At 40.7% G+C, this 14,368-nt stretch overlaps 1 protein-coding gene across 4 annotated transcripts in view; it reads left to right on the forward strand.

Moving 5' to 3' along the window:
* LOC109400229 (ankyrin repeat domain-containing protein 12) overlaps positions 1-14,368 on the forward strand; it is a 469,219-nt gene that overhangs the window by 425,427 nt on the left and 29,424 nt on the right. The window lies entirely within an intron of this gene.

Below are 14,368 nucleotides of genomic sequence, written 5' to 3' on the forward strand. Positions count from 1 at the left end.
TGTACGACAATGTGATGGGTGTGTGTGTCTGTGTTTGGCCCGCCAGTTCATTGTTTCATGGGGTTTTATTGTTTTCGTGCTTGTGCTTTATGGTGTTTTCTTTCGTTGGATGAAGACATAAACCCCGTTGAATTGCTTTGCTTTGAACTGGTTACTGACAAACGATGAGTGTGATTGTGAATCAGAGCGATTATCATAAAACTTGTAAAAATATATATATGAGGTTTATTAGGAAATGTATATTTTATTATTAAGTTGAGATGTTTGTGTAGTGTACTCATCAATGTAAACAACATAATTCTATGCTCTTTAATTGGTTATAGGAGTCTAATGAATATTAATCACTTCTGGTATCACTGTCATGTTTACTTGTTGCAATTTAATCGTTGTAGTTTTCAACAGTGATGGAATTGTTCTCATCGTGCAGCAATTCGAGAGTGAAAAGCCAACACAAGGCTCACTCATGATTCCGAGAGTAATCACTAGGCCTGTCCAGCTTTTCAAAAATGTTCTCTGATTCTCAAGTCCACCCCCATATTTTGATTGGCATCTTAAAAGAAGTAACTGGTCAAAATTTCAGGCAAATCCATTAAAATTAAGAGGTGCATCAAATCAGTTTTGTGTTTTTCGACTATTTTTGAACTTCAAAAAATCATAACTGCACTAAAACATGTCAAAACTTAATTCTTTCGGCAGAAATTGAAAGCTATACTTGTTTGCTACAACTTCTCCGAACAACGTGTGCCAATAACATTGAAGGAAACATGTGTAATTATCACATTTGTAATCAGAAAAACCTTAAAAAGTTGATTTTTTGATAGATTTTGTTCTGGAATACCCTAATATACGTAATAACTTGGATTTTTCAAAACGGCATCATATTCTCCAATGTTTTCTGGTGATTTGCTTCTTTGGCACCAATGCTGTAGGAGTTGAGCAAAAATTGCTAAAATTCGTGAAAGCCAAATGTGGCCTAAAAACTAGCTTTTCGGGTGCAATCACGCTTTGGCGCGCAAAAAGTGGCATCGCGTCAGCACTGATATGATAGCCAACACCTGTCATCGCGCTTGTTTGTTATCACCCGTAGTAGGGGGTAGCCAAGGCAAACTACTAGGAAGCAAAGCTACTACATTCAGTACAATTTCGCGCCACAACGTGATTGCCTCCAAAAAGCTAGTTTTTAGGCCACATTTGACTTTCACGAATTTTAGTAATTTTTGCTCAACTCCTACAGCATTGGTGTCAAAGAAGCAAATAACCAAAAAACATTGGAGAATATGATGCCGTTTTGAAAAATTCAACTTATAAAGTATATTAGGGTGTTCCAGAACAAAATCTATCAAAAAATCAACTTTTTAAGGTTTTTCTGATTACAAATGTGATAATTACACATGTTTCCTTCAATTTTATTGGCACACGTTGTTCGGAGAAGTTGTAGCAGACAAGTATAGCTTTCAATTTCTGCCGATAGAATTAAGTTTTGACATGTTTTAGAGAAGTTATGATTTTTTGAAGTTCAAAAATAGTCGAAAAACACAAAACTGATTTGATGCACCTCTTAATTTTAATGGATTTGGCTGAAATTTTGACCAGTTACTTCTTTTAGGATGCCAATCAAAATATGGGGGTGGACTTGAGAATCAGAGAACATTTTTGAAAAGCTGGACAGGCCTAGTAATCACTGTGCGAGTTCATTCGCACCCGACTGCTTCGTGAGTAGGAAGCAAAACGAAAACAAAAACACTCGTGAGTTTTTATTCGTGAAGAACTAGTGGAGGTGCGGGAAGTGCATTTTAGAGTGGTTATAATAGCAAATCCAGTATTTATCCATCATAAACTAATGCTTTATGATGCATTGTTCCTAAAAATCAAGGCTGCCAGTCAGGAAAATTCGTTTTCGTAAAATAAAAAAAAAACTCAGAGAAGCTTCGCGAATCACATGCGAGGGCTTGCCAGCTTCGTTTACTCACAAGTGAAGAAGTGCGAGCATTCTCGGGCCCCTTTCGTCCACGATTAGGTTTGTTTTGGTTTATGTCTGCTCAGTTGCAATTTTCCATCCCTGGTTTTCAATTCATTTTTCAATTTGTCGCCCTTGTCCCAAACTATTGTGCACCTTTGCACCGTACACTTGAATGTTTCTACACCCAAACAGAGACCCAATTGAAGAGCGTTTTAGGTCCATAACCGCCGTCGAACAAACGCTCATGGACGGTAAACACAAACGTGCATCGCAAAAATAGTGTCACGGTACATCTTAAACTGTATGAACTACTCGATTACTAAGCTCGAATAACCTGTGATTGATGATGCATACATGCATCATGTACACAAATACTGTATGTGAATTCCGTTGGGAATATCCGAAGATAAAGTCATAGTAAAGCTCTTAGGTACTATCAAACAAAGTACCAAAGTCAACTAAAACTGAATTTCGAACAAATTGGCGAAAAATAAACCAAAAGAATTATTGATGAACATGTTTAAGAAATTCCCAAAAGAATTCCCAATTTTTTTTTTGGAAGAATATCGAAGAAATTTCAAATCACTTTGAACTGATTTCGAATTTCCGAAGCAATTACTGATAAGCAGGAGTACCAAAATATGTTTTAAGAAATTTTCGCTCAAATTAAAAGTAATTTCCCGAAAAAATCACAAAAGTTTCAATTGGATATTGGAATTTCCAAATAAATTGTCAAAGTCAATTTAAACAGAATCCCCAACATGTTGCTCAAAGAATGACCAGAAGAATTGCTGTAAAAAATCAGTAATTTTCCAAATAATTTTCCGAAGGGCATCTCAAAAGAATTTTGAAATAAATTGCTTGAGTCAATTCCAACTGAATTCCCAACAAATTCACGGAAATCGAGGCAAAAAGGCAAATCGAGGAAATCGAGGCAATTTCTATCAAATTCCTGAAGAAATCTCCGAGTAAAAACTGTAAGAATTACAGCGCCACAGAACAAGTAACAACTCTGTGAGGTAGAAAGCAATAGAGTCGAAAGCCCGACACACACTGATGGTCTCATTCTCAAGTTGTGGATGAGCACGTGCTATGGATAAGCAAACAGTCTCGACACTAAAAATAACATGCTCTCACTGTTGTTCGCAGGCACACTCAGAGAGTGTTGGAAGTGGACATCTAAAGACCGAAAGAGAGGAAAGAACGTGGTGTGAGGTGGGCGTTGGATTCAGGTTGGCTTTCTGCTTCACAGAGTTGTTACTTGTTCTGTGGCGGAGTTGGTTAACGCGCCCTGTCTAGCGAACTTGGGGAGACGTGGGTTCAAACCCCACCAGAACTACGTGGATTTTTTTCGCAATTTTTCCACTCAATTTGTCTATTTTTCAACACATATTGTTATCCGAAAAACAACAACATTCGTGTTGAAATTGCCAAAGTTAATTTCAATTGAATTCCGTAAAAAATGCCACAGGAATTACCAAAAGTATGACCGAGAAAAAATCAAGAAAATTTCAAATAATTTGCCGATGGAAATCCCGAAAAAAATTTGAATTAGAAGAAGTCAATCCCAACTGATCTCAAAATCATATTCCCGAAGGAATTACAGAGAGAAATACCTCAAAGAATCATTAGAAATTTCGGAAGAAATTTCCATATATATTACCGAAAAAATCTCAAAGGAATTTCCTAATAAAATGCGGAAGCCAATTTCATTCCGATTGTTAACGATTTTTGCGAAGAAGTGACCTAAAAAAATGTCGAAAAAATCGAAAAATTGCCATAGTTTGCCAAAGAGAAACTTGATGGATTGTTCTTATTATTAAACCGGATTGCTGGAGGAATTCCAAAATAACTACCGAAAAAATCCAAGATTTTTTTTATCTGTATTAACGAGATTTTAGCCCTAGGCTAGTTCATCTCGGAAAAGCCAAGAAATTACCTACGAAATTCCCAGAGAGTTTGTCGAAACATAGCACAGATGAATTTTCAAATGTATTGCCAAATTTAATTTGAACCGAACTCAACGAAATAGCAGAAATGATTATCAAACAAATAACCAAACATATGTTTTAGGAAATTTCCACATGAGTTTACAAACAAATTTCCGAAGTAAATTTCAAAGATATTTCCAAATAATTTGCCGAAGTTAGTTTCAGCTACATTTCCAACGAATATTTCAATATAACTCACAAACGGACCTTCAAATGAGTCACCCAAGAAAGTCTCAAATAAATTGCAAAATATAGAAGGAATTGTTGATAAAATCAAAAAGAAAAAAACAAGATATTTTTCAAAAAGTTGCAAAACAAACTACGAAACTACTTAAAATATTGTCAAAGAAGGAATTCCCAAGCAAAAATAAAATTCCAATGCAATTTCAGAAGGAACTGCTTTAAAACTATGGGAGAAACTGGTAAAGTATGCTCCAAAGGAAACAACAATGGAAATTCTCCAAAAGATTGACGAATGTTCGCAGAAGAATTTTTGAAGCATATGCTGACAAAATTGCCACGAAAATTTCCAAATTTTTTACCAAAATAATTCTTGCAAGCAAGGGCCGAGAAAACTTCCAGAATACATTACGAATAAATTCACCAAAATAATTTCGAAAGAATTTCCGAACAAATTCATAGAGGAATTCTCAGAGAAATCACCGTCAGGGACTTCAACAGGAATAAAACTGGAGATTTCTTCAAAAATTGCTTCTAGGATTCTTTTTATAATTCCTCAATGGATACCTTCTGAATTTTTTTCAGAGATTTCGTCTAAAATACCTTCATGGATTTTTTCAGTATTTTTGGGAGTTTCTTTACAAATTTAAAAAAAAATTCTTCCTTAAGTGTTTTTTTTTTTCTCTCATAAAGTTCCCCTTTCAAATTCCTGCAAAATTGTCTTCAAGATTTACTCCAGGAATTGCTCGAGAAATTTCTTCGAGGCTTACTGCAGGTAATCATACCAGGGTTCTTTCTGAAATTGCTCCTGCGATTCAGTCAGAAATATCTTCTTGTATTGCTTCAAGGATTCCAGAGAATTTTTCTTCAGTTCTTCTGGAAATTGAACAAAATTTACAGAAATAATTTTAAAATTTATTAAGGACCTCTACCTTCCTCTAAAAGAACTATACAAGACACCTGTGGAGATTCCCAGAATAAATTCTTAAATTCCTTCCAGCAATATCTGAAGGTATCTCTGGAAGAACTCCTAGAACAATCCTTGGGGGGATACCAGAAACTTGTGGAGGAATTCTGGAAATACTGCCAAGGAAAAACTGCTGGAGGAATTCCTGGTGAAATTTATTTACCAATCTCCGAAAAAAAAAATCCGGGAAATACCTCGGATAAAATTTTTCAAGATATGGAGAGTAACCGTGATAATTTTTTTTAATACCAAAGTCCTTGATAAATTATTTATGAAATAACTGAGGAAATATCTGCAGAAAAGGAATCTTTTACAGGGATCTTGAAAGATATACCTGGAAATACCTAGGTACAACTAAAATTATTTCTAGAAATCATCCTTGAGAAGTGCCAAGTCCTGATGGACAAAGGAAAAATACTTGAAAGATTTACTGAAGAAAGTTCTGAAGAAATCCTATATTTATTTTATTAAGCTTTTTTCAGAGGAATATAAGGTGAAGGTTCTAGAGAAATCCCTTGAGGAACTTCTATAAGAAAATCTTTAGAATTTTCTAGAGGGATTTCAGGAGAATTCCCAAAGATAAATTGGTGGAGGAATATTAGAAGAAGTGCCTGAGGAAAGCTCTGGAGTAAGTCATGATAATTTCCAGGAGAATATATGAAGGAATACTTAGAGAGAACCTCTTACAAGAAATTATTGCTGGGAGCACACAAATATTGCCAAAGAAATTTTAAAGGTAATGACTGAAGGATTTCTCCAAACAATTTCCCATAACGATTTTTGAAGGGATTGCTAATGAAACCTTGAATGAAACTGGCAGCAAAACTTCCAAGGTATCTTACAAAAGAATTTTTAGAAAATTTGCCGTAAAAACAAGAAGCAACAAAAAATCCCCAAAATATTATCAAAAATTTTCCAAAGGGATTTCCGGAGACATTGCTGAAGACACCGAACCGTAACTGTTGCTGGTGTCTATTAAGTATACGGTTCGGTGCCAAGTTATGCGGAGTGCAAGAGAAAGTCTCGGTACTATAAAAAACAATTCGCTCTCGCATGTATTATTAGAAGGAACAACCGGGAACGTGTTGAGAGGTTTGGCATCTAAGTCGAAAGAGAGATGGAATTATGAAGATTGGCTTTCTATCCCGCGGAGTTTTTACCTCTTAGGTGGCTTAGTTGGTTAATTCGCCGGTCGAGCAAACACGGAGTCGTGAGTTCGAATCCCACCAAATTCCGTTTTTTTTTCGCAATTTCATCTCTCAATTTGCCAATTCTGTGTCTTCTAATTTTCTAGTGTTGGATAGATTTCTAAGGGAATTCGTTAAAGAATTTCTGAAGGATTCTCTAATGAAATTTTTGATACAGCTCTCTATCCAAAACTGGAGAAATTTCAGCATATTGGACCTGAGACCTTGGATGCTTGTTAGAAAGCACTATAGGAGACCCACTGCCTTCTGCTACCAGCGAACATTTAAGCCATCGTGGTCCTATTGTCGAGTTTGTAGTTGAGGTCCTCCGACGTCCTTACACAGGCAAGTACCTTCAACAAACCTATTCAAGCATGATCGCCATTCCGTTTCCAGTGTGTAGTTTTGTTCAAGCGTTTCACCAGCTGACACGAGACGCACGATACTAAGTAGTACGAAATCATCGGATCCGCCCAGTTCAGTCGCGTCTTTTGCGGTCGACAATAGCATTCCGCTGTCTGTCTACCCGTTTCTGACATCCAAGTCGCCCCGAGCCTGAGTCTAGTGCTGGAGATGTGGTCTACCAAGCTGCAAACCAAGGCATGTATAACATACGTAGCAGCAATTCTCGTCCTGACGATTCTTCGATTTAGAGGTCCTCGCATCGTGAAGGAAATGTGGCATCTGCTGGCTCTCTGGAGAATAATCCATTTCTGAAAAAAATCATGAGATTCAGGTGATAAGTATCTTTGGAGTAGTTCTGGAGTACAAAAAAGTCTATATCTCATGTCCATGGCCCCCTTATGACCTAGTTATGCTTTTGTGAATGTGTCGAAATCGTGTATCGACAGTAAAGGACCCGAGGATTCTCATTGACTCCAAAATGACATTTAAGGACCAAATTGCATGCGTCGTGAGGAAAGCATGGTCACAGTTAGGTTTCCTCTCCTACTTTGCCAAGGACGTCTAGGTACTGCTGGAAATAGCTGTACTGCTCAACTGTACGCCATATTATTGAATATTCGGCAGTCATTTAGGTCCTTACTACGAAAACAGCATACACCGAATTGAACTTGTCCAGCAACAGTTTGATTGTTTTGCGTTAAGCCATATCAGATGGAACTCTCAGCATCAGGACGGGGGATATTCATAAGCGATACCTTTAGTCTGCTATAGTTCTGCACTCAACCAATGCAATGTATCTATGGCTTCCAATTGAAATGGCGGACAAGGAGTGCAAGAATAACCCACACCTTCTTCATGGACGACCTGAAGCTGTTTACGAAATCAGTACAGAGGTTGCATCAACTGTCACAGCTTGTGACGGTGCTCAGCAATAATAACCGGATGGAGTTTGGAATTAGCAAATGTCAGTCCATCTTCGCCGGAGTCAAGTAGTGGACGCTAGTAGTTTCCACGTCAACGAACACGAACAGAAGAAGATTCGGAATACGGTTGAAGGCGAAGCGTACAAATACCTCGGCTTTTTGCAATTTAGAGGTAGGTATTCGCCTCACAGCGATCAAGAAGGAGCTGCAATTTTTGCATCATGTTAACTGTGTTATGAGAAGCTTTCTATCAGCAGGCAACACGTTGAAGGCGATCAACACGTTTGCTGTGCCCCTGTTGACCTACAGCTTTGAAGTGGTAACGTGAACCAAGAATTACCGGCGGCACATATTTCACGAAGATGTGGATGACCGCTGTAGGAAGTACAATTCAGTAGGAGAAACGATCAAGCATGTTGTTGCAGGCTATTCAGTGATAACTGAATCGGTCTACCTCGATCGTCACAACGAAGTTGTTAAGATTGTGCACCAACAGCGTGCTTTAAAGCACAACTTAGTCGACAGATTTGTACCCTACTACAAGTACCAACCAGAACCGGTTCTGGAAAATAGTTGCATAAAGTTGTACTAGGATCGCCAGATCATTACGACATCGCTGTACCGTTAGACCATAATGTCCAATCAACGTTCCCCGGCAAGATTACGAAGTATCACGACCTAGCGGAGGAGTTTTAGCAGATGTGATACCAGGAGGACGTCTGTGTAGTTCCGGTTGTCATCCCGGCAACTGGAGTTGTCCCTAAATCTCACCTAAGGTCGCAAGACGAGCAAAAAGAAAGACCTGAACAGCATCCTGAAAATGGTGATTCTTGTACCCTCGCAGTACAGTGAGGTAGTATCAGAATCATCACAACTGACAGTACATCCAATGCAGACTCATTTGGATAAAAGCAAAACACGAGAGCTGAAGGCAGCTTATTTAGTTTTGAGAGATATGCAAAAGCGCGTTATAGGTTGATGACCAATGGACGAAAAAATGTAAAGGTTCAGAATCAAGGGTGGATTCCTTTACTTCAGCATAATAAACGTGCACAGCACACACTCAGGAGGTACAAATGCCCAGTGTACGTAAAGCCCGAACACGATTACAACGTTCAGATAGACCAGGAGAAATAGATACAGAAGCCTCGGAGCATTTGTTGTGCCGTTGCCCGGCAATTGCAGCTAAAAGAATTAGGTTCTTCGAAAAGGGGCTGATAGAACCCCTTGATGTCTGGAGAACAAACGCCAATGCGGTAGTACAGTTCATCCGAACTGTGGCACCGTGTTGGGATCATGCTTACAGTCAAGGTTTGATTATTGCTAACTCCAATGGTGATACGTCAACTTGACATAGCTAAACAAAACTGGTGCATTTGTCACAATAGATCTAAAAACAGGTCGCAGTGACTTATATACCCAACAAGGAATAAAAAAAAATAAAAAAAAATAGACCAGGAGAATGAACTCAAAGAAAGTTCAACTAACGAATGAAAACAACTTTCAGCTCATCGATATCGCCGTCTCCAAGAGCATCTTCGTATGACACTTTTTTCTTCACGGCCTCCCTTATCGATCGAGATCACCATATCGAATGGAATCACAACTCGATCACATTCTGATTGATGGACGGCACTTCTCCGGCATTATCGACATCATTCTTGTGGTATCGCCTGTGATCGCTAACTGACCGTTATAAACACTTTCCGATACTGGCAACCACCAAGGTACAGCTTCGAGTGACTGAAGTAACCACACATCGCAAAGAATCTCGAGACAGCGTTGCCAAATGTGGGCGTTTTTTTGAGAACATCTGGAGTACAGTGAAGGCTGCCTTAAATAGCGCAGTCGATCGCCATTGGGTGCGTGAAACGGCGATAATGGAACGAATGGTTCGACGAGGAGTGCAGGAGCGATTTTTGAAAAGAAGAACACAGTGTGTGCGGTATTGCTGCAGCATAGAACCTGACAGAACGTGGAACGATACAAATAGAAACGAAAACAGCAGACCCACCTTTTTCGGGTTAATAAATGCCACTTGGAAGAAGCGACTTGCGAGGAAATGGAATGGAGATGGGATCTTCCAAGCTATCAACCAAGGCATGTATAACATACGTAGCAGCAATTCTAGTCCTGACGATTCTTCGATTTATAGGCCCTCGTCTCTAGAAGAAAATGTGGCATCTGCTGGCCGCCTCCAGAATAATCCATTCCTGAAAAAAAAAAAAAACCATGAGATTCAGGTGATAACTATCTTTGGAGTAGTTCTAGAGTACAAAAAGTCTATATCGCATATCCATTCCCCTAGACTCCAAAATGACATTAAAGGGCCAAGTTGCTTACCTCGTGAGGAAACACCGCGCAACTACGTTTCCACTTCCACTTTGCCAAGGACGTCTAGGCACTGCTGGAAATAACTGTACTGCTCAACTGTACGCCATATTATTGAATATTCGGCAGTCATTCAGGTCCTTACTACGAAAACAGCATACAGTGAATTGAACCTATCCAGCAACAGTTTGTCTGTTTTGCATTACGCCATCTCAGGTGGAACTCTCAGCATCAGGACGGGGGATATTCCTAGGCGATACTTTTAGTCTGCTATGGTTCTGTCTTGAAATGAACCCCCTCAGCAGATCACTTAACCAATGCAATATAACTATAGCTATCAATTGAAATGTACGACAAGGACCGCTAGAATAACCCACACCTTCATCATGGATGACCTGCAGCTGTTTGTAGAATAAGTACAGAGGCTACAAAAACTGTTGCAGCTTGTGACGGTGTTCAACAATAACAACCGGATGGAGTTTGGAATTGCCAAATGTCGGTCAGTCCATCTTCGCCGGGGTCAAGTAGTAGATGCCAGTTATTTCCACAAGAACGAACAGATAGAGATTCAGAATATGGTCGAAGGCGAAGCGTACGAACATCTCGGCTTCCTGCAACTTAGATGTATTCACCATATAGCGATCGAGAAGGAGCCACAGGACAAGCTCTTGCATCGTGTTAGCTGTGTTCTGAGTAGCTTTCTGTCAGCCGGCAAAAGGCGATCAACCCTGTTGACCTACAGCTTTGAGGTGGTAACGTGGACCAAGGCTAATCTCGAGGTGCTAGAACGAGCAGTACCAGTGGCGTTTACCAAGCACGGAATGTGCCACCCAAAGTCGTCCATCGAGAGAGTCAGCTATCCAGGTAGTATGTGTCTCCCAGATCCAGCCGTTACGAAATGTATCGCACTGTATGTGAAGCTGATGACGGTTGCAGCACCCTGTATCTGGCGCAGGAAGATTACTAGCTGAACTACGACATCACTACGACGACCGTAGACGAGATTATCGTAATGCGGAAGCAGAAAGAGTTTTAGGAACGCACCCCTATGAACTGGAGCTCGGAAACAGAAGGTTCCATGATAGCCATCCAGGACCGGGTGTAAATATTGCACGAAGATGTGGAGGACCGCTGTAGGAAGTGCAATTCAGTAGGCGAAACGATCAAGTGTGTCGTTTCAGGCTATTCAGTGATAACTGAATCGCCCTACATCGTTCGTAACAACGAAGCTAAGATTGTGCACTAACAGCTTGGTTTAAAGCACAACTTAGTCGACAGATTTGTACCCTTGATCTGGAAAATAGTTGCATAAAGCTGTACTGGGATTGCGAGAACTGTAGTTAACGACAAAAGGATGAAGTGGGTAATGCTCATCGACATCGTTGTACCGTTAGACCATAATGTCCAATCAACGTCCCCGGCAAGATTACGAAGTATCACGATCTAGTGGAGGAGTTGAAACAGATGGGGCACCAGTAGGACGTCCGTGTGGTTTCGGTTGTCGTCTCGGCAATAGGAGTTGTCCCTAAAACCCTCCTAATGTCACTAGACGAGCTGGAAAGGGAGAAGGACCTGTCCAGCATCCTGAAAGCGGTAATACTTGTTGTATAATGAGGAGGTGTCAGAATCATTACAACTGACAATACATCCGAAGCAGACTTAGCTGGGCACATCGTTTTGGGAGATATACAGAAGCGCGTGATTGTTTGGTTACCAATCGACGATAAAGTGTCAAGGTTTAGAATCAAGGGTCGATTCCTTTACTTCAGCATAATCAACGTGCACAGCCCACATTCGGGAAGTACAAATACGCAGTCTACGTAAAGCTCGAATGCGATTACGACGCTCAGATTGTCCAGATAATGGAACTCAGACCGAGTTTTGGAACTTACGTGGCGCTTTTATGTATCACCTTTGATCACACTGGTGTTGGTCACGCTGTGCCCAAGGTACCGGCGACCATCACGGTACAGCCTGAAGCTACCAGACATCCCCACAGCATACGCGTAAAATCTCGAGGCAGCATTGTCGGATGTAGTCCTTTTTGAGAACAGCTGGAGTACAGTGAAGGCTGCCAGCAACGGAGTGTGTGCAACGGAGGGTATGGAACGAATAGTTCTACGAGAAATGCAGAGCGATTTTTGAGGAGAAGAACACAGCACGTGCGGTATTGCTGCAGAATGAAACCCGGCAGAGCGAGGAACGATACAAACAGAAACGGAAACAGCAGCCTAACCTTTTTTTCACGAGAAAAAAATGCCAATTGGAAGAAGCGTCTTACGAGGAATTGGAACAGCTGTGCCGTTCTGAACAAAAAAAACGGAAGTTCCACCGTCCCGAACGCATCCCGAAACTACTTTGTTCTGTGAGCTGAAATGTGCAGTAATGGGGAAAGAATAAATGAATATTTACACTCAATTTGATACGATATGAATTAGAGCTCAAAAATCAACAACAGTAGTACTCCTAAACACAAAGTACGACGCCATACATCACACCTCCTGAAATTATCGCCTCGTCAATCCCAAATGAATGAAATAATAAATCATCCACTGCCAATAATTGACCCGGATCGAATGACCATCACTTGCAGCTGCTATTTCGCTCTAATTAATAACCGTCCACCGAAATTGAAACGAATAAAATAATCAACCTATAATCATCCTCTCCCATGGATGATGGGAACGGTCCGTCCCGGCGATGAATGTCCAGCTAAATCATCTCCCGACGAAAGACTCCTCCTGATGGAAATATGGTTTGATCATGTGCCAGAAAAGGGGGGCCAGGACCCCAAAGGGAGCGCTGTCGACTACTGCTGGCTGCAATTGCAATTTTTACTACCGCCCAATAAAGTGTCGTCAGTGAGTTCGTGATTACTCTATTTATACCTCACAGGGCGGCGGGTGGCGGGCGTTGCTGTAGTGTTCAGTAATTTTATGCTACACCACCAACAACCACCACACGGTCAGACAGTCGCAGCAGTCGGGCCAAACGCGGGGCAACCACCTGGGTGCGAGACCGCCATGTTAAAGAATCCAACATCTTGTATGTAAACATTTGTGTATCCACAAAGGATTCCATTGTGGATACACATAGATGTTGGCGCCTGTCAGATGCATTAGGTGGGATTAGGGTTGCCACATACGTGGGGGCAACAGAAACAGATTGAAGTGCCCCAGTTGGTGCAATTGTTATTGCGCTCACTAAATAGATGATCGAACCAGTAGTGGTGGTAGAGAAGGGAGAGTTTGGTGTTTCTTCTTGAGGGTTTAGAATATTTTCCGTTTTAGGTAAGGTAAATCGTACCTACTGTTGATTATGGGTATGATCATGAAATTTACTCAAAAGTTTATTTTTTTGAATTCCGTCATGTAGTTCCTTCGGAGCTTTCCTCACAAGTTTTGGAGAGTTATTGGAAAAACTCGTAATAAGAAGGCACGAAATGTTGCTAATTGACAAATTGAGAGATTTTTTTTTTGTTTTTATTTTTGTGTATTTTAACTAGTTGCTAATTCTACACTCAAATTGAGAGATGAAATTTGTAAAAAATACGTTCTGGTGGGATTTGATCTCACGACTACATATTCGCTAGACCGGCGCTTGAACCAACTAAGCCACAGAACAACTCTCTGGGTCTCCAGTTAGCCTGAAGGTGAAGGCCAATCCGGAGACGGCGGGTTCGATTCCCGTTCCGGACGGGAACATTTTCTCGACTCCCTGGGCATAGTGTATCATTGTACTTGCCTCACAATATTCAAATGTATGCAATGGCAGGCAAAGAAAGCCCTTCAATAAATAACTGTGGAAGTGCTCAAAGAACACTAAGTTGAAGCAAGGCCGGCCAAGTCCCAGTGAGGACGTCGAGCCATAAAGAAGAAGAAGACAGAACAGGTAATGATTCTGCGGAATACACACTTAAAACATAATGCCGAGTGCTCGACTGTGCGAGTCTCTGCAAAAGAATGGAAATTAGCCGACCTCAACTGAATGCGTAGAAAGCCAAACTGACTCTGAAGCCACACTTTGAACACTCCTTTTTCACAAACTCATCTCTCTTTCGGCTTAGATGCCAATCCACAACACACTCGCGCGCCCACCGACTACAAGTGAGAGCGAATTGTTTTTATGAAGCCGAGACTTAGTCTCACACTCCGCATACCTTGCCCCCAATCAGTTTGTTTTGTATGTGTCGAGAACTCGGCACGGTCACACGCTCTGGCGACCAACTGCTTGGGTCATTTTACCAGATCAGGAACCTATCGGCGAACCCACTAAAAGTTTCTTCTGATAATCCTCTTGTGGAAATTCCTCAGGAGTCCTTTTGAGAACCCTCCAGAAGTACTTTCTGGAGAGCATACTGGGAATCCATGAATTCAATAGAATGAAATTCTGGATTAATCCTCAAAACGATTTCTCGATGGATT

The sequence above is a fragment of the Aedes albopictus genome, chromosome 1, assembly GCF_035046485.1.
Source record: "Aedes albopictus strain Foshan chromosome 1, AalbF5, whole genome shotgun sequence".
In the NCBI taxonomy this organism is placed as follows: domain Eukaryota; kingdom Metazoa; phylum Arthropoda; class Insecta; order Diptera; family Culicidae; genus Aedes; species Aedes albopictus.